We start from the raw sequence: 20,185 nt of genomic DNA, 5'->3' as shown, positions 1-20,185 counted from the left end.
TGGCTACACAAACAAACCATTGAAACAGCCATTTTATGAAGCCATAATGCTCCCATCTATATAAAGCCTGGTTTCACACTAGCACGGGATGGGTACTTGAGAAGCTTTTTATGGTCCACTAAAGAAATTGAGGCCAAAGAGTTACAGAATTTGTCGGAAGTCATCTGCTTAGCAAGGAGCAAAACTGGAACTCCCAACTCAGGCTCAGCTCCAAACTGTTTTCCTCTGTGGCTCCTCTTCCATAGCTGTGTACATGACTGCATTTCAGAGAAGAGTGTCTAGAAGTGATCATCCCCAATGAGGGAACCCAGACCCCAAAAGACAAATATTGCAAATTTTCTCTTAGGTGCTTTCTAGTGAGAGGAAGACGCAAAACCAGAGGTAGACAGATTCATCAAGGGCTGCTGCCGGTACTGAAGAGCCACAGCCACACTTTCAACAGGAGGGGACTGTAAACAGATGTGTGCTATAGAAAACGTGTGGGAGAATGGATGGGAAGTAAATGCGAAGGCAGAAAGAGGGTGTGTGCCTGGGGGTCAGAGTGGAAAGACTGTTGAAACAAACCAGACAAGAATTGACAGTAGCTTGAGCTATGAGGTGTGACAAAAAGTGTGACAAGAATCACAAGTACAAGATCTTTAAAGATGTAAAGGATTTCAGGATCAGTGGTGGTGGCGGTAAGCTCTGCTTTGAACAAAGGCATTTAAAGAGGCTGGTAGACATTTTGGCAAAGATATGCTGTGCGACAGTGTCTTTAGAATATAAATGAGGAGTGACGTTATAAGTGTAGATGTGAGACCATTGGCATAATGATGGGCAGAAAACTACCGAAAAATGTCCCCAGGGAAGTCACAGAAGCACAGAGGAGAGTGTGGAGATCCAGACTCGTAGAATCCAGTGCATGCGTGATGGTCCAGGAGAAGCCTGGAGATGGGGCTACAAAAGAGCATCCCAGGAGAGAGGTGGAAGCAAGGTAGAGTGGTGTCACCAAAAGATACACATGTCATCTGCATGAGAAGCCACGAGAGGCTCCATGAGGTGAAAAGGTCCCAAGAGTGGGGAAAAATGTCAGAGACACCCCCACTCCCTTTGTTAGGAGTCCAACAAAATCTCTAAGCTAAACAATCATAGCATGTTCGCAAGGTCCTAATGCAGACCCATGCAGGCTCCATGACTGCCGCTTCAGTTTTCTGTGAGCCTCTGTGAACCCTACTTGGTTGATTCCATGAGCCATGTTCTCCTGGTGTCCTTGACTCCTCTGGCTCCTACAATCTCCCTTCCTTCTGCAGGGTTCCCCAAGCTCCACCTAATGTTTGACTGTATCTGCTCCCATCAGCTGCTGGAAGAAACTTGGACACTGATCCTATGAGTATAGCATAATGTTGTTAGGAATCATTTCATTGACTTTTTCTTTTCTTTCGTCCTGTTTGGCTCTACCCTAGATCTCCGAGACATCCAGTTTTCCAGATTACTGACATCCAGGCAGTGTCAGGCCTGGGTTCCCTCTGGGATGAGCCTCAAGTTAGACCAGTCCTTGGCTGGCCACTCCCAAGCCACCATTGCCCCAGCACATCTTGCAGACAGGACAGGTTATGGGTCATAGGTTTTGTGGCTGGGTAGGTGTTCATCAAAATTCCAACATGATTCCTTAAAGACCTTGAAAGGACAATGCTCAATTTCATTTGGAAAAAAAACCAAAACACAAAAAACAGGAAAGCTAGAACAATCCTGAACAATATAAGAACTTCCAGAAGTATTACCATCCCTGATTTCAAGCTTTACTACAAAGCTATAGTAAGAAAACACCATGGTATTAACATAAAAACAGACATGTAGATCCATAGGATTGATCAAAGACCCAGACATAAATCCATAACTATGAACACCTGATTTTTTATAAAGAAGAAAGAAATACACACTGGAAAAAAAGAAAGTATCTTTAACAAATGGTGCTGGTCAAACTAGACATCTGCATGTAGAAGAATGCAAAAAGATCCACATTTATCACCCTGCACAAAACCCAAGTCCAAGTGGAGCAAAGACCACAACATAAATGAACTGGTAATTTTGAAGATAGGAGGATAGGCAGGCTGAGTTTGCTATGTTAGTCTATTTTTGTGTATTGGAAAATTTCAGTAGTAAAAAGGTTGGTTTATTTGAAAAGAAAAAGAAGAAGCAGGGCACATATTTTGGCTACATAATCTAATTTTGAAAACTTTACTCTAAGGAAAAGATTGAGATACTGGAAAAGGAAAACTATCTATACCACGATGTTTATAGCAACATTACTTGTGAAAATGGAGGGAAAAGTCAAAAACAATACTAATAGCTGACATTAAATAATGTTACATAATCCATGGTATATCATCGGGGGAAAGGGGGTGATTTACGGAGCCATTGATGTGATAAAAATGAAGCTTGAAGATGCAGGAAGCTGTTGCACAAATCCTATTTGGTCATAATAATAAAAACCCAGAGCCAGATATCGGGTAAATGCTGAAAGATCAGTAAAGGAGCCGGCCACTACAGAGACTTCTTACCTCTACCTACCTCTATGGAATCCTCAGCCTGTAAAGGCCAAGCTCCTGTCTCCACCCCACCTTACCACTTCCTCTCTCTGTCCAGTCATATCACTTCCTGTTTCCTCCTCCCAAGTGCTGGGGTTAAAGGTGTGTGCCACCAATGCCTGGCCTCTAGTGGCTAGCTCCACACTCTGATCTTCGGGTAAGATTTATTTACTAAAGCACAAACAACATATCACCACAGGAAGCCTTTTACAAAATAATGCAAGACACAAAATAAAAACAAATATAAGTCTTCAACTTTAATTTAGCTAGTCATGGTATTAGTATAATGTGATTTTATATTTCTCTAGCAAAATGTTTAGTTCATTTCCCTAAACAACTTAATGATCATTTCAGGTGTTACAATTACAAGAACATGACAACATGACTTAGCCCTTTCTTAACCACCAAGATTCTCACAAGCAGGGAGGGCAGACAGAGGGTTCTTGTATCAACTCAGGGTGAGGCAAAGTTCACATCATGTGCTCAAATACACACCCACATGCATTTTGATGATGTGTTGGAATCTCTGGCAAGTTCATGGTACTCTGTTATGGCTAATAAACACTGCAAACAGAAAAGGACTAATTTTAAAACTACCATGAGATAAGTTTTCCTGTCTTAAAACCTGGAGGCCGTGTTTGCTTTCTAATGAGAGACAGGAAGGGGGTGGATCCAGACAGGAGGGAAGGTAGGGAGGAATTGAGAGAAGTAGAGGGAGGGGAAACTGTAATCAGGATATATTGTGTAAGAAAAAAAAAACCTATTTTCAATAAAAGGGAAAATAAATAAATAAAAATAATTCTTAGAAGCAGATTTGCCTTACAATGTTTCAGTGCTCACAAAGGCTTCCTAGATCAATGCGGAGAGATGAGGGAAGAGCCTGTGACATTAAATGCAACGAATCTGGTTTAAGTCAGAAATTGCGACAGTTCTAAATTATGTGCACAAACTCTTTGAAGGAGAGACCCAAATACCCCTCCCCTTTCATAACTTGCTTCTCATGCGTAGAAAATCTGGAAAAGTGGTGAGTCCTAAGATCAACACAGAGTCAAGAGGCTACACCTTCACTCTTACTCAGACTGTGTGTTCTGGTCAAAACAACTACCAATTGAGCAGGCTCAGAGGCCTTTGGGGAAGCTACATAAAGAAGCAGAAGCCTCCTGCGCACAGGCTGTGTGGAGAGGCTTAGGAATAAATACTCAAGCTGCAAGGCAGCCTCTGGAGCCCGGCCTGGACTGTGGTAGCCTGACATCCAAGTACACCCAGCTAAGATTCTGCTGAGTCTAAGCCTATAGAAAGTGAGATAATAAGGATCTGTGGTTTGGGAGTAATTTGTTATATAAAAATATGCAATATAGAAATGTTTAAGTCTTTCAGAAATTTTACTTAGTGTGGTTTCTAATTGTGTATTTTACTGACTTAATCTCTGGTAGTTTTCTATAAAATTAATTTTGGCAACAATTTTGCCAACTAGATATTTTTTTCAGGAACCCAATTCTGAAAATGTAAAAAGATTTCACCACCCAAAACCTTATTTGTGCTTATTTGAGGTAGACCAGCAGATAAATAGTGGTGGTATAAACAATAAACCTAAGGAAAATAGGCTTTGAATGTTTTAAAGTGTTTAAACATTAAAAATTGAAGATATATTTTGTGCTACTATCACTTCCAAAAATATTTTTCAATAATGTTCCATTATTTGAAAATTGTTTGTTTTTTTCTTTTTAATGTTTATTCTTAAGAGAAGAAAACAGAAAAGAAAGAGAACTAGATTCTAGAGCTGGAGAAATGTAGAGGACCATATTTTGAAAAGGTTACTCCTGTAACAACAGAGCAATACCCCATTGTGATACTTATTTCTCTGTATTTATTTTAAATGTATGTCATTGTAATTTTTTTTTTAAAACAACAACACAATGTGACATGTTCTAACAGAATTTGGAAATCCAGTTCAATTTTCTTTGTCTTTGTGATCACATTAAGATTTTTTTCCCCTTCATCTGGAAAAAACAGTTATCAGGAGAAAAGTGTTCTAGACTCTTTAAAGGAAGTCTCCAGGCCTCTATTTCTCCCTTCTCATGGATGAACCTGTTTATCTAGTTTAAAAGGTGCTGAAGGAAGCCTCCCTGGGAGAGGAAGTGCTCCATGTCTAAAGGCCATCCAGAGAGTAGCAGATTTGCTTCCAAAGGTAGCCATAGAAACCTATGGAGCATCTTCACTGAGCAGAGGCTATACATCCAATGCTGGGTGGAGGAAAGAAACATATGGAGTCATGAGAAGCGTGATCACTCTTCGGGAAATCTAGGTTTGGCTAATTAAGGCCAAACAAAAGATTTCCTGATGCTGGAATGATACAACAAAAATAATCAGTTCTAATGTTAAAACTAAGCCAAATTAATGCCTCTTACATCAGAAGCCAAGTAGATAATACAACTGAAATGTGATAGAAAAACTAAAGGTTAGTACCAGAAAGTAATTAAACAAGCTAGTCATTATACTATGTGTTTTAGCAGAGCAAGAATGTTTGCTTTGATTCCTGGAGTTTTGACAATACATAGGTAAATAAGCTCTATGTTAATTGTCAGTAGGGTAGCAAGGGAGTCTCCACATTGTCTTTTAGTAAAAAGTAAAATTGTGCAGAACTCATGCCTTGTCCACAAGCTGTCTAACATAACGTCATTCCTTGTGGTGGTTTGAATGAGGAATGTCTCCTGTGGGCTCACATGTTTGAACACTTGGCCTCTGGTTGCTGAGGCTGTTTGCAGAGGTTGTGGAACCTTTAGGAGGTGGAGTCTTCCTGAAGGGTGCACATCACTGGGGTCAAGCATTAAGAATTCACAGCCTTCCTGCACTTCCAGCTGGCTGTCTTCGTTTCCTGAATGTGGCTGAAGATGTGATCTCTCAGCTTCCTTCTCTGTATGCCTGCAGCCATGAGTCCCCAGCCATTATGGACTTTCCTTCTGGAACCATAGTCAAAATAAAATCTTTCTTCCATAGGTCAGTTGTAGTATTTTAGCACAGAAACAGAAAAGTAACTAATACTTTCATTAAATTTGCCAATAACTGATCTGTCATTTAAAATACAAGATCAGAAGCCAATTCATAGACTTTCAATAAGAATAATAAAAGCCTTCTTGGGAAAAGTATTTAGATGTAGAAATTTCAGTTGTACAATATGATGTTCATTGAGGAAAAATTTTATGATTAATAATTTGCCAAAAGTTATTATTTATTGCTTTTAAAAAGAAAATGGTAGGGTCAAAATTAAGTGTAGATTATGTGATACAAGCTTCCAACTGTACTATCTAAATCATACTTGTGTTACATTTGTTGTTAAGTATTAAGCAGTGTATATAGTACTCTACACTATAATTTAATAAAAATTAAAGTACACTTGGTGATCTCAAAGATTAAACATAGAAAGCAGAGTGTGGTAGCTCACACCTATAGTCCTTGTACTAGAGATGTAGAGGTAAGAGAGTCAGCTAGATAGCATGTTTGAGACCAATTGAGCTACATGAGATGCTAACTCAAAACAAAGTAAAATTAAACATACAAAACAGTATTCTATATCTTTAGCTCTGTAACTTCAGATATTGATAGTCCCTGAAGCACAGTGAGGAAATGACCACATACAACCTTCCATCTGTGGAGATGATGTTCTTTCCTTGTGTGGGGAGACTCCATACTCTGTGCTCCCTCCCCCACTTCCCACCCCAGGATGGCATTAGCCACAGACTGACCCAAGGACACTGCTAACAGTATGTTTGGAGCTACTCAGTAAATGCCGTTGGACTGATCTTTGTTCTCATGGGTTGTAATTTACATGGAGGGATAGTCTTCAAAACTCTAGCCAGAGAAACCTTTGATGTAAAATAATCAATTGCTGTGAAGGGGAGAATGGGGCAGATGGAGGAATGTTTATAATCCTTAAGTTCTGGAGATGCCACTTGAGAATGAAGGACAAATCTCCTGTGGCTCTATGATTCCCCAAAGCATGGATTTCTCCTCATAAGAGCAAAATGAAATAAGAAGCAATGCCATTTGCTTTTATAGCCCAAATGTCAAATGCAGTTGGTTATTTTTATTCTTTGCTCTTTGGGGGCCCACCACACAGCTCCCAAATAAATGCATAGAGACTTATTCTTTCTTATGCATGCCCAACCTTAGCTTGGCTTACTTATAGCCAGCTTTTCATAACAAATTATTCTGTCTACCTTTTACCTCTGGCTTTTACCTTTCACTATTGTATATACTTTCTTTACTTCTTACTCCATAGCTGGCTGGGTAGCTGGGTGGCTGGCCCCTGGTGTCCTCTTCTCCCTCTCCTTTTCTCTCTCCTCCCTCTCTATTTATTCTCTCTGTATGCCCATCCTGCCTATTCCTCTCTCCTGCCTTGCTATTGGTCAATCAGCTCTTTACTAGACCAATCAGGTGTTTTAGATAGGCAAAGTCACACAGCTTCACAGAGTTAAACAAATGCAACATGAAAGAATGCAACACATCTTTGCATCATTAAACAAAAATTCCACAACGTAAACAAGTGTAGCACATCTTCAACTAATATTCCACAATCTCCCAGGCCATATTATGTTGCTCACATATATAGTTTTGTTCTCACAAAGTTCTTTTACATTTAAAGAATAATTGTATATTTTAGCTATTTGGGTATTATTAAAAGATTAGACCTTTCTTCCCAAACATTGCCTAGTATGTCTGGATTTGCATTAATAATTTTGTGATGGGGTAGATATGTATTCCAAGAAGACATCTAAAATACCCCTGCAAGGATGTTTCACATTAGCCCTGTTTCTCTCAGCTGTGGGGATTCACTGTTATGAATGGACAATAACACATATATCTGGAGATCTGATGTAGACCTGGATGTACACTAGTGATAAGAGTTCAAGACAAGCTGGGCAGTGGTGGTGCACGCCTTTAATCCCAGCACTTGGGAGGCAGAGCGAGGTGGATCTCTGTGAGTTCGAGGTCAGCCTGGTCTACAGAGGAGATCCAGGACAGGCACCAACACTGCAAAGAGAAACCCTGTGTCAAAAAAACAAAACAAAACAAAACAAACAAACAACAACAAAAAAAAAAGAGTTCAACACAAGATGACTCGGGCAAAGAGCTCAGACTATGAGAGCTGACCACAAGTTCAATTTTGACTCTCCTGCTTCCTAGCTATATGACCTTGAATAAGTTGCCTAACTTCTCAAGACCTTAGTTGTTACTTGTTACATTGGTAGAACAAGATAAAGACAGTAGTGTGTAGATGGTGAGGGCTGGGGTAATGTTTTCTTTTGTTTGTTCTGTTTTTTGAGACAGAGCCTCTCTATGTTGTCGGAAGGATGCTGGAACTTGTGGTCCTCCTGCCTCAGCCTGAGTGTCCAGACCACAGGAATATGCTACTGCATCTACCCAGGACTGTATGTAGTAGCACATGGAGGTTTAAGTGAGTAAAAGCTAGTAAAGTCTTCAGGACAGTGACAGCACATAGAAGCTATCACTCAATAAATGCTAAGCAGTATGGGTACTGCCCTTAATAAATTTGGAATGCCTCACACCTGCAAGAAAAGAAAGACTGCTATCCTAAAAGTATAACCCAAGTGTCTGCAAAGAGACCCCATGGCAGCTTCACTTAGAAACTGTAAAGTCTTCTAGTAGACAGCAATTAACTAAACAATCTTAACGTTTTCTTGTTACCTTCTAAAACTCTTTGCGATCCAGTTTAATACAGGAACCTCTGCCCTTGCCAGTGTCTATACAATGACATTGCAAAGCAAATGATGGTTATATACTTAGTGATTTCAGTGAAACTCAGAGTTCACTGGTGAGCTTCGTGCCTACAATTTCTTATTTCATTTGTCCTCAGCTGGCCTGATTTTCATTATCTGTGAAGATCTGCACGGAATGATTTATCAGACTTTACAACAAAACTGCCACAGAGTAGTCACTTGGCCCAGCAGAAAATAAAATCAGGAACTTTATTTTGTCTGAAATCTTGCCACACTCATGGCTTCTTGCTGAAGGAGCTCAGAATCCTCTCCGAGCTAGTCAAGAATTATTCCACCATTTGTTTTCCTCTGCCTATTTACTCTGCCCTCCAGAACATGCCTTTTGCTATCCTATCCTTGGGCAATAGAACCACTCCCCCATCTCCCTGCTCTCCCTTTCAAAGGCTTTCAAAAGGCAGTGCCCATGCCCTGCTCTGGCCCTGCCAAGATGGACTTCTTTTCTCTTATCCATGAACAGACGTGGTTGAAATTGCTGGCTAACTCATCTGCATACCTGTGAATGGCACTGTGCTTTTGGCCTCATCTCAATCCGGGCTTATATAAAAGCAATCCATATATACTTACTTAATAAAGAACAACTTCAATTCCATGGAACTCTGTCGTTGAGGAACCAAAGAGCAATAATTAAAACTTACTACTGGTGATTACTAAAGTGGTGATTACTAAATGATTACTTAGCATTTATTGGTGTTTAAAACATACTAACTTGTCTAACAGTGCTGATTCATTTATTTAAGTGTAAACTAAGAATTTACAGTGGTCCAGGTGCTTTGTATCTATGTCTCATCTCACTTCATCCTCACTTAATCCTGTACAACCTTTATAAATGTGCTCTTTTAGAGATAAGGAAACTGACATTAAGAGAAATAAAGCCCCTAGGGTTATATGACTATCTGAAAAGGAGCTAAAATGCAGCCAGATTAGACTGACTCTAAATCCATTCTGTCTTTCCTGTACCACACTGCATGACATTCACCCTGCCTGTGACATAGGCCAGACACAACCTGACTTCCTGCGAGCTTTCCCAACAGCAGCCTGATTGCTCTTGGGACTAAACTTCTTGTACTCTGGATGTCCATGGTTGGCAACATTGCCAGCAGAGATTTCTGTGCTGTGCTAGAATGCTGTGAGCAATCCAACCGTGCTCTGCTTGGATGGTTGTCATCAATGCCCAAGCCGAATTTCTTTGTCACACAGAGTAATTCAGTCTCATCATTAACACTACCTAGGTCTGGCATAACCAGTTATGCTGGTTAAGAAATAACAAATTCCTAAGGTAAAGAGAAAGAGCATGCGGAACCTGGCTGTGAGTTAGGAAGGTTTTCCACAGAGGAGCTGGCCAGTGGGCCACCAGGTTGTAAAAGCTGTCTGTCCAGACATATAAAATCAAAGTCCCAAATAAAATCAGTCCATTTCTCAGAAATATTACCTCCAAGTAATATAATAATATAAAAGCAATAACAAGGTTAGACTGGGGTGGAGGGAAATGGGTTCTCTCTCTCTCTCTCTCTCTCTCTCTCTCTCTCTCTCTCTCTCTCTCTCTCAGCTGCTGACTATATATATATATATATATATATATATATATATATATATATATATATCACCTTCAAGGAGACAATTTGAAATAGATATTGAAATCTCAACTTTCTGGTGATATTCCAGGTGGTCTAAACTAACTGAGATAAAAGCAAAAACACTAGAGAGTGGCTAACTGCATTAGCACTCAGCTACCTATTTGTTAAATTGGGGATGCATGGCAATGAGATTTTCTGTGACAAGATTTCTCATCTAATATGCAATTTAAAAGACTAAAAGGTTATCTTGTAGATGTATGTGTTAGGGCTGTGGCATGGAATGCTTGGATCCTGGAATTCTGACTAGGGCCGGCTAGGGAATGGAGACAGGTGTACAAAGAGCTGGGATCTGGTCAGGGAATGCTCTAATGGAAGGCACCTGCTACCACCAGCAACCTGGAACATCATTGTGCTTAGTAGGTACAACCAGGGGGAGTCTGTTAGGAGTCTGGGTAGGAAGTCTCTGTAGGTGAGCAGTCTCAGGCTATAAACATCTGGGAGGAGGAAGCTGCAACTGCCAGTTTTTGTACAGATTGATCAGTCATAACATTCATACTTGGCTTTGCCTTACCAAGCCTGACTCATATGGGGAACAGCTTTGCCAATTTCCCATGGTTCCGAGGCCTTGGATTTCTCAATATGACCATGTCTATATCAATAACACACATTCACTCAGGGACTTTATCAGGGCTTCCTCAACTCCCTACAGAGTGAGCATCCAATGATAAGTTGAACTCTGCATTATGACCACTTGTGGTTTCCTGTAAAGAAAGAGATTCTCTGATGTGAGGTGAGAACTATACTTATCTGTGGGCATAAGGGCAAGTTTTAGGATTCAGTTAGGAATTATGCTGGCCTAGTAAAATGGCAAGAATAGTCCTTTAAGATGCATGACATCACTAGCCCCAGTTAGTTATCTAGTTTTCTAGTACCAGGCAATGATTGCCCTCCAGGTGAGCTGGTCTTAAGTCCAGTTAGATAGCTTTTGGTTACCACCAAGATATGAGTGCTGCTCTTGCCACACAGCTCCCACACCTAAGGCTCAGGGAACATTGCTGAAGAGGGAGAAAAAAGATTAAGATTATAACAGCCAGACAACCACAAAGTCTACTGTGAGATCATATTTCCTAAAGATGACAGGGAGGCTACTCCCATGAGAATGCAATAATATGGTTGCCTAAACAAGACCTGAACAATAACAATACCAAAAGACAGGCTAACTTAGAAGGTGGGTCCCACCCTTAGACAATGAACTCTAGGCAACCAATGACTATAGTCCTTCATTTTTACCAATCATGTATTATAGCTTCCAGTTCCGCCATTCATAGGCCCTGCATCACACACAAAGAATCATGCCTGTTTCAGAATTTAATGTATCTCATGCAGTTTTTAATACACTGTACATCAAAGCACACGTACATAAGCAGCGTTTAAATTAGATAAATAATGGTGCTCAGTGTTGGTTCTCAGGGAACCTGCTTTTTCAGACAGAAGAGTGTGTGGTTTGCATATTTATTTGGTTAGTACATTTTCAGGTTGCTTAGAAACTGTTCCACATAATTTAATTTTTTAACATAATAATTGGCTTAACAATCACCTTCTTCCAAGGTAATAAAGGGGCCCAGTTTCATGTTCAAAATATTAAGCAAAGGGCATTTTAAGTTTTCACGTAGAAAAACATAAAATTTCACTCCAAAGTAAGATCTTTCTGAGAACAAAATTACTGAAACAACATTGGAGTTTTGGTGATTTGAAATAAATGGAACCCTGTTATTATTACTCGAAGCTGAATTGGATTTTGATGGAAAACAAAATAGTACAGAAATGACTTTATAGAAGAAAATGCAGCATTAGTGGTTTTTTTCCTTGAGAAAATTGCACAGACAGCTTATGAGAAGCTGAAAACAAGGAAGCAGCAGCTGAAGATCAGATTTTGACACAGGTGCCACACGCCAGCTCCACCCAACATTGTGCCTTGAAGATTCTTCTACTGAAGTTGAAGAAATAAACAAGGGACTTCCGAGCAATCGGTCACTGAAGAGGAAATGCAGTGGGGTGCGGGGGTGGGGGGGTGGTCAGTGTTGACTGTCTCCTTGATGGGGTCTATGCACACCTGTGATGGGTTATTTAGATGAAGGTTGGCCCCTAAGGATGTCTGTGAGGAATCATCGTGATTATGTTAGTAGATACTTGAAGAAGATTTATTTTAACTGTGGACAGAACTATCCCCTGGACAGGTGATACCAGACTCTAAAAACAGAGAAAGTGTGCTGAGTACTGCCAAGCATGCTGTGGGAGTTTAAAAGAGAATGCCCCCCCACCACAGGCTCACAGGTTTTAATACCCATGTTATTGGCACTGTTTGGGGAGACTTAGGAAGTATGGCTTTGCTGAAGGAAATACGTTACTGTCGGGGTGGGCTTTGAGAGCTCAAACTCTCACAGTTTCCAGTTTCCTCTCTGCTCTTGCTTGAGGTTTAAGATGTGAATTGTCAACTTGATGCTCCAGTTACCATGCTTGCTGCCTGCTGTCTCCACTCTGACATCATGAACTGTTATCCAACTGGAAGCAGAAGCCCACATAAACCCTTCTGAGTTGCCTTCATCACGATATTTCATCACAAAAATAGAAAAGTAACTAATACCCATGGATTCATCTTTCTCTGCCCCCGATTGAGGATGAAATCACCTGCTTCAATTGCCTTCAGCCTTGACTTCCCCTTAAACCGTGAGCTAAAATGTATGCTCAAGTTGCTTTGGTCAGAATATTTTATCACTGTGACAGGAAAAAGAAAAAGAAAAACTGACACAGCTGCTAATCCTTTAAAGGGGAATCCATTCACACTGGAAAATACATGGGAAGAGTGTAGAAGTAGGAAAGGGTAGAAGTTGGGGAAGGCTTAGGAGTTGAAGAGGGTGTAGAAGTTGGGAAGAGTGGAGGAGTTGAGAAGGGTGGGAACCATCTTTTTTCATTCCTATCACATACATATCTCTCTTATAAGAATGTTCTTACTTCTAATATTAAAAACCTGTGAGAAGTTGGTATGCTTCCATCTTTGATCAAATGGCATCATTCCTTCATTCTGCAATTGCCTCTTCTGTACCAGGCACAGTTCTGGACACTGAACACAGCAATAAATGGCAATATTTCCTGCCCCCAAGACACTTCTAAGTCAGTGTCCATCCAGTGAAGGAAACCAAAATGACAGGAATTCCAAAAAGTTAGTTGAAGGGGTTTTCAACCACCATAGTCTTTCTCTTGATCATAAAAGACCCAGAAGCATTGGCACCCTTTCATTCCAAATTCAGTTCCAAACGTATGCCTCTGTGTGCATCTAGAATGTAAAGGAAAACTCAACACACAGTGATCTCAAGAACCAGAGCTTATATAAAATGATCCTATCCCTGACTGGAAACCAGGGAACAGCAGACCCCGGATATCCTGGGCATTTCAGGACAGCCTTGCTTCCTGGTCTCTATCCTTGTCTTTTCATGAATACATTTCTAGATTTGTCACATCATGGTTTTCTAACTTTGGGTGGGAAAATAAGGCCTTTGTCACTATAAAACAAGTGTGGGGATGGCAGCTACGATATTGTAAAACTATTTGACACCACCATTTGGCAAGGGCACCAAGGGGACAGGTTGATTCACAGAGGTAGTAGTGGTCTGAGAACATGAGGGGAAACCCATAATTCTTAATATGATGGGATCCCAGTGCCATTTGTGGAGATCCAGAGACTGCCCTTGAAGAGGGGGCAAGCTTAAGCATCTCCAGCTATGTTGAGAGATGTTAGAGATAACAAGAGCTCTACCTCAGCATCGTCCTTTGTCCCATTTCCAGCTCCCGCCCAAGTTATGGTGGAAGACATTGACCTTCCTACTGGAATTTCTGATGGAACTTCTCCATCACCTGCCCTTCCTCTAGCTTCTCTGCTGAAGGCCTTCATGCCTACTTGCTCTGGGTTGTGAATTCATAGAGGCAGAGCCAGGAAAAAAAAAAAAGACCTTCTAAGCATGAGCTCCTCAGTAGAGTGGGCTAGCTTTGTCTTTCTTGATAAAGACTTCACTTTCTTCTAATATAAAAATCAACACATTACAAACACATATGAACTTCTTGAACTTTGCCTTGGTTCTTTAAGGATGAAGGCCATTTTGTTTTCCATCATCTTTTCTAATTACATCCTGAAAAATAGTCCCACTTGTCCATGCTATTTGATCCCACCAGAAATAATGCCCCATATTCTTAGAATCAAATCAGATTCTGAATATTACCCAGCCCCAACCTTCAACTTATACATGAAGAAACTGAGATCCAAAGGGATTAAATAGCTATTTCTGATTATGAAATCAATCAGCAGCAGGTTGAGGGGGGCTATTGATTCTAACACCATTGTCACTACACTAGCTTCAGGAATATGCTGAACACTTCCTAGAAACTGCTCACATCCCTTGGATCTACTACTTGTTTGAAGAGGAAATTAAATTTCATAGGGAAGCTGGGAAAGTACCTAGGTATATGGAAGCGATAAGATCCTTCCATTAAGAGTGGCTTATAAACCAGACAAGGTGACCTTTGCCTATAATTCCAGAACTCAGAAGCCTGAGGCAGGATGATTACAGCAAGTTCAAGGTCAGCCTGAGCTGCAAAGTGAGTTCAAGGTCACCTGAGCTACTGAGCAAATTCCATACCAATGTGGATCTGTGCTACAAAGTGAGATCTTATCAAAAAAGAAGAAAGAGAGAGAGAGAGAGAGAGAGAGAGAGAGAGAGAGAGAGAGAGAGAAAGGAAGGAAGGAAGGAAGGAAGGAAGGAAGAGAGAGAGAGAGAAGAGAGAGAGAGAGAAGAGAGAGAGAGAGAAGAAAGAAAGAAAGAAAGAAAGAAAGAAAGAAAGAAAGAAAGAAAGAAAGAAAGAAAGAAAGAAAAAGAAAGAAAGGAGAAGAAAAGGAAAAAAGAAAAGACAAGACAGACAGACAAGCTAGCTTCAGGCTTTCTATGGTGTTGAAGTACTGTGGACCCACTCAAAGTTTCTTCAGGCTGTAGATGAAATGCCATAGCTGTCACTGAGTAACTTAAGATGGCCTTTGTGACCCTTTGTATTTAAGGACTTTGTTTCAAGTAAGATGCTTATTGAGTAATCGAATTCCAACTTGTACTATTCTTGATATATAATATAGCTATAGTCAATAACAAGAACATGCTACTCACATGCAGAAAGCTTGACCCAGAAAGCATTAGCAGATACTCTTTATACCATGATAGACTTCTGTGACTCACTATGAACAAAGATGAGTGCAATGAAATAGGCTGTAGTTGCCATAGGAACATCCTCAGTATTTCGTAGAAGTGCTAGAATGTGTATGTGTCTGTATGAGAGAGAGGTGTAATAACAATCAAAAGGTAAAAAACTCTGATAAATAGCAATACCAATGTGCTTACATGATAGTCATATATAATGTATTTGGCTTAGAGGTGATTTATTAGCTTTCATACGAAAAAATTAGATATTTAATTTGCCATCATCTGTTTTCCCTTCTTAGAATTTAGAAAGGCTTGGAGGTATTCATTCTAATAGCTCAAATTCTCTTTAATATTTGGTCACCAATTTTGAACTGTTAGGATTTTGTCCCACCAGATCCATCTCCACAGCAGATAAAAATCATTTAAAATAATTCTGTCAAGTCACCCAGCAGTTCTTTCAAAGTGGTGACATTAATTAAGAAAGGTTATGTGAATGAAGGCTGATCTTACAGCAGTCCTCATCTTCTTTGTCTGCTTTCCCAATCTGTTGAGGGCATCCGCTCATCTAATTCAGAAAGTACCATGGTCAGGAAATGGTAAGAGCTGTCCATCCTTTGTGGCCATAGAATTTCTCTGGCACTTCTGACTGGGTCTTCTGAATACTTTCCACCACAGTTAAAGAATCAAGCCAATCACCAGGTATTTGGAATGGGGATTGCAAGAAACTGTGAAGAAAATTACTAAGATACTCACAAGCAAGAGCCTGGCTGCACTGGCCCTTTCTTTCCTTCTTTGGGAGTGGTTACATCATCATTGTAAGCACTGAATAAAGGGGAGTGAGTGGAGAGAATTAATTATGGGTGTTGATTAGGCAGCTGGGTAATTGGGACTGATAATAATGTTTGGATAGCACAAAATGTAAGTGACCTTGGCTGTCGCAAAAGCAGTAAAATTTGCTGGCGGGAGCCTTCTCTGAAGTTATGGATTTTCACCACATTAGCTGATATTCTCCCAATTGTGTGATCCAGCTATAAATGTATTTGGAGGGATTCTTTATCCAGGGACCTTATGAACACCCCAGACTGCTGGTATATCTGAAGAGGAGTTGCTGTGGTAGCCAAGGAAAATGACAACACTAAGTTTTTGTCTGCCATGCAGCCCGATTCTGACAGGAGGGACTCCAAGGACAAGTGTAAGGAAGGGGGGCCCTCTGGAACACGGAGAGAAATGGAACATTTTAGGCAACATTCAGGCTTTCAGGGACACCACTTACCAGTTCTCAACAACCTACATTCTGTTCTCATTTTTCTGGGCTATGACTCAGGAATGCAGTGGTCCCAAATGCTGCTGGGGATGCCGCTCATTGGAAGGGCTTAGTGTTTGAACCTTAGGTTCAGTCCCAGCACTGAAAACAATAGCAACGAAAATAATTATCTGAAACAGAACTTCTTGAAGTAGGTACCATCAAACTTTGCCTTATCCATTTGACTAGCCCTTGCTCAAGATGGCTTCTAAATGATGCTAAGTGCTAGGTAGCCTCCATGTGCCTACACAATGTACTTTTGATGCATTAAACGGTAAGAAATCTCGTGATGAGAACAATTTGCCTAACACAGCTGCCCCTCCTGCCAAATTTCACTTGGCTATGAAATCCATTTGTCAAAATAGACTTACCAGCATTGTCAGGTTCTTTATAAAGCCATGTTCTAAAGTGGGAAGCCGTAGAGCATTGTCACAGAGAGGGTAATCATCTGGTCAGTGAGTCTTCCAGCTCAGGACCTCCTGCTTCTTTGCTCCTGAGATGAGATCACACAAGTCTCATAAAGTGAATGTTCATAAAGTGAGAAGTGTCACCCTTCCGTTGAGTCCAAACATGTATCCCATGGATATTAATTCCCGTCCCTGGAGTAATATGAGATGATGTTCTTGTCTACTTGTCAGCTTTTTAAAGTCTAAAGGTAGTGACTGTGCATCTGTTGAGTAAGCACCACTCCTGGCAAGTAGATCTCTTGCCTGTCACTGTCTTATGTGTGACTCTTGGCATCCTAAGAGTCCCCAGCCTTGCTTTATATCCTTCTTAACAAGTGGTCCTGAGGTCTGCAGGTATGACCATATTTGAGATATAATATGAGCATCAAAGATGATAGTGGAATCGTATTGCCCTTGATTTTGATGTCTCATTCATAAATTGCTACCATAGGTTTTCACAAAGCAGGTCAAGATGGAGACTAGTGTAGGGAATGGTTTATAAAGAGATGAAATCAACATCCATGGAAGGGTTGAGAGGCAGCAGGAGACAGCAAAGTTGATCCATAATGCTTTGTTGGTGTAAGTTGACCCTTCAAGTTAACTAAGTTGATATTGATCAAGGTGAATGAAAACTTGGGCTTCTGTATCACCCTCCCCAATCACCAGTCAGTCTTCACTCAAAGGCTACCCAGAAGGGGAACTATCATGCTGAGAAACGTAATCCTTGTAGGGGACTTCCAGCTGAACACTGGCAGTCAGCCACCTTGCTGACAGTTGATAGAATGAGTTCTTTATTCCTGCACAGCAATGGTAGCAGACCCCACACAGCAGATTTGGGGCTTTCTAGACTTGGATTTGGATTTTAGACTAGTTGTAAGTTGTAGTTCAAAGCAAGAAGTGTCATTTTGTGTCTGCTGTGTTAATCATGCCAACCTCCCCTTGTTTCAAAAGGAGTAGAGCAAGGAGCAAGGCAGAGGAAGCAGGAAGCTGCTTGAGAAGCCCGTTGGATAGGTGGTCATAGTGCAGACTAGAATGCTAGCTAGCAGTGAGCATGGAGAAGAGAGCACACGTGTGACACAGTAGAGAGGCGGGAGGGCTGGGCTTTGGAAACGGAGTGAAGCTGATTATGAAAGGGAGGCATGAGTCAAGGAAACTCGTGAAAACAACCAAGGAAGGAAGAGTGTATTCAAAAGGGTAAGAAACGTTAGACGAGGGGCCATGGGTGAGAGTGGGGAGGGGACATGCTAAGTTTGACAAGTATGAGACATCCGAGTGAAAATATAAAGTAAGCAGCGGTAAATATAGATCTGCAGCTTAAAAAAGAAATCTGAGCTGGCAGTATAAATTTGGGAGTCCATGGCTTCATACTGAGCCAATGGAAACAGACAGATATTTCAAAGTCTACAGAGTGAGAAGGAAACTAAGAAGGCGGCACTGGGACTGAGCCCCAGCAGGACCTCAGTACTGATGAGCTGGTTAGCCAAGGGAAAAATACCAGGAGACTGAGAAGGGAAGACAACGGGCGGGCAGGGGCAGAGAATGCAGGTCTACTTATTACTGTTTTGAATGAGGACAGCCCCAGAAGACTTCAGACTTGGTCCTCAGCTGGTGGTCCTGTTCAGAGGTGATTGGATCATGAGGGTGACGACTTCTTCCGTGGATTAATCCATTGATGAGTTTGCAGCTGAACAGACTGTGAGAAGCTAGAGGGTGATAGGAAGAAGGCCACTGGGGATGTAGCCCATCCTCTCTCCCACATCTCTCTTCCTGTTCTCCCATGTCCCTCCCTGTCTGCAGGAGGTGAACAGCTTCCCTTTACTGTGCCCTTCTGTCATGATGTTTCTTCCTTGCCACATGCCTAAAAGTGATGGAGCCACACAACCTTGGATAGAAAGCCCTGAAACCATGAGCTAAAGCAAAGCTTTCCCCCTTTAATTGGATTTTTCTCTTTCCCAATAGAGAGCTGGAAAATCAGTATTGAAGGAGTAAGCAACACCCACATCCACAGTGCTGAGGGCAAAGAGAGAAGGGGCAGCCACCACACACCTTGGCAGGCACCATTTCTGACAGGCAAAAGTAGTGGAGGAGGACCAGAACGTGGTTTGGGTTTTGTCTTTGGAGGACAAACGCTTAGAACTGAGTTTTCTTGCTGACTCTGGGCAAACCTGACTGCAGGCCATGATTCACCTACTGTCCTCAGCAAACAAAGAAACAATGTTGTTTACCACCACCACAGAATTGATTCTCTTCTAGTTTCGACAGAAATCAAAGTGTCCGTAAGGCTTACTCCTCTGGAGGCTGTCAGGGAAATCCATGCCTCCCTTCCTCCTGCTTGCAGTGGCTGTGTCTAGAAGGACATGGCAGTCTTGGCCTTTGTAGTCTTACTACTGCCTCCTCTTCCCGAGATAAAATCACCTTCTACATTTTATAAGTGATGGAACTTACAAACCAGTTTTCTGGGATGTCTCTCCAGCTAGAGGTTCAAACTTATTGTGTCTAAGATGCATTCTGTAGAATCACCTGTAGAAAACAGCTAGGAAAATTTCTGCAACATATAACAAATAACTGCTTTTCACCAGTTTCCAACAAAAGTGTCAGGGTCTTCAACATTCATCTTTCTGCCACTGTTTTGATAAAAGAAATCTAGATTTATTTTTTGGTAGTCATGAACCTTATAACTCTTCCAACTAGTTAATATAGTTTTGATCTGTGTTAAACTACTACAACCACTTCTACATATCAAAATCTGATTCTTCTCTTCTGTCTGGTTATACGGTCTACTCTGATATTTTAAAAGTGGTTCCCCAGAGCAGGATGTTTTGCTTCTCATTAGGGCCATTAGGCTGTAGCTTTAGGGTCAGTCCTCTCTGAATCCAATTCCTGCATTCTTTTGCTATTGAGGTTAGGATCATTGAGAGGCAGCTCGGTTAGGGGTGGAATCAATTCCCAGGGCCATCCAAGGAGAGTGAAAAGGACTGAGCAGAGGGTCTAGCAGACCAATGGTGCACATGACCTTCCAGAAGTTGAGAGTGGCTTGAGAAGAAGGGAAGGGTATCCCAAGCTGCCAACAGATCCAGTGTGGAGGATGAAAGGCTCCCGGGCTCAGCTGTCAGCTGGTCGTTTGATACCTAGGAAGCTCCATTCTGGGGAACAGTGAGGACTGAGAAGGATTAGAAAGGGTTGGAGAGCGGGTAGGATCATCATGAAGGTACAGAAAAAGCATGTATGGAAAGAAAAGGTTTGGCTAAGAAAATTAA

The sequence above is a fragment of the Peromyscus leucopus genome, chromosome 2 (assembly GCF_004664715.2).
Source record: "Peromyscus leucopus breed LL Stock chromosome 2, UCI_PerLeu_2.1, whole genome shotgun sequence".
Classification (NCBI taxonomy): Eukaryota; Metazoa; Chordata; class Mammalia; order Rodentia; family Cricetidae; genus Peromyscus; species Peromyscus leucopus.
The sequence above is the reverse complement of the archived record's forward strand: the minus strand, read 5'-3'. Positions refer to the sequence as shown.